The following is a 1,578-nucleotide window of genomic DNA, read 5'->3' on the forward strand; positions in this document are numbered from 1 at the left end:
CCCCCGCGCAGAAGGCGTGTGCGTCTTGGCCCTCGCTGGTGTCTTATTGCTCCACGCCGGGTGCTAAGGCCCAAAGTGAAGGAACGGAACGCAGAGGCTACAGGGTCCCGTCGCCGTCGCCGTGGGTGGACAGGGGACACACCCTTTGGCACCCAGGGCCCGCAGCCCAGGCTCAGAGGACTTGGGCGAACAACGCACCTTTTAAGTTAGCGCTCGGGGTCAGGCAGAGCCTCCGCGCCCACCTGGCCCGCGCTCCCGCGGCAGCCGCTGGGCAGAAGTCTGAGGCCGCCCGCGGCCCGAGAACAGGAAGATTAGGCCGCTCGGCGAGCGCCCGCCGCGGAGGCCCAGCCCAGCCCAGCCCAGCCCGGGAGGGTGCTGCCACCTGCCGGCCGAACGGCAGGCCGCCGGCTCGGGCGCGGGCCTGGGTCCCGGAGGCCCGACCTCTGCGGTTGCTGAGCGGCCTCAACTTCAAGTCCCCTTCGGAGAAAGTAGTCCTTCTTTTAAGGCCGCCTTGGACCCCCAAGGCCAGGAAGGGGATCCCGGGGCAGGGAGGCAAGAGGACAGGGAGCTCTGGCGAGGCCCGGGAAGGGCAGGGCTGAATCCGAGGTTTCTCCACACGTGCCATGCTCTGACATTCCTGCTTCAAACCCAGCTCACTGGGTCAGGGAAGAAGTTAATTCTCTGGAACTTTACAGTTTGCTAAGGGTTTTCAGTGTCCTCCACTATGAAGCCTTACGATGTATGAGTAGAAACTAAAGGCAGGAGGTCACATGGCAAGCGGAGCCGGAACCCGAGCCCAAGGCCCAACCCCAGGCTCCAGCTCCTCCTGACAAGAGGCTCAGGGCACAGGAGAGAGTTCAGAAGTCTGGCTCTGCAACCTGGACCAAATCCATCTTTCTGAGCCTGGGATGGAAATAATCAGTGTTATGTTAACTATAGGGCCTTACACATCCAGCAGTGCCTGGCATGCTGCAGATACTAGGAAGTGCCATTTCCTCAATTATTGGGGTGACAGGGCACTGTGGGGGTCCATACCTTCCCTCTCCTTTTCCCCTCCTGGCGGATCGCACCAAACCGAGGAAGCGGCAGGCTCCTGCCACCCTCATCCTGCCTGGCCACCCACCCGGCAGCCCACCACTGCCTTACCCAGCCCTTCTTTGCCCCTTAGGGGTTTGCAGCAAGTTAATGAGCTAGACTCAGCACAAGCGGCTCTGGGAAAGGGGGAACTAAGTATGGCCACCACAGCATTTGCATCCGTCACACTCATTTCTAGCCTTAATAGGCTTCTAGCTGCAGGATCAACACATTAGCAGGTCTGCAGGCCCTGGCAGGGAAGGCTTATGTCTGCGCTGCTCTAATTGGGTTGGGGAAGGCAGAAGGGGAGGCGGGGCAGGAAGGTGTGACACTGCCTCAGCCCTCTACCCACCTCCCACAAAGGTGCCTTGGGCCTGGCTGCACTCCTCTTGGGACCCAGGGAGAAGCCTGATGGCAAGTGTACCTTCTGGGGCCCTCACCTCCCCCTGGGCTCCGGGAGGATTACAGCCCAGTGTGGGAAGAAGCTAAGTCTGGGAATCTTGG

The sequence above is a fragment of the Hylobates moloch genome, unplaced genomic scaffold (genome assembly GCF_009828535.3).
Source record: "Hylobates moloch isolate HMO894 unplaced genomic scaffold, HMol_V3 SCAFFOLD_10, whole genome shotgun sequence".
NCBI classification, from domain to species: domain Eukaryota; kingdom Metazoa; phylum Chordata; class Mammalia; order Primates; family Hylobatidae; genus Hylobates; species Hylobates moloch.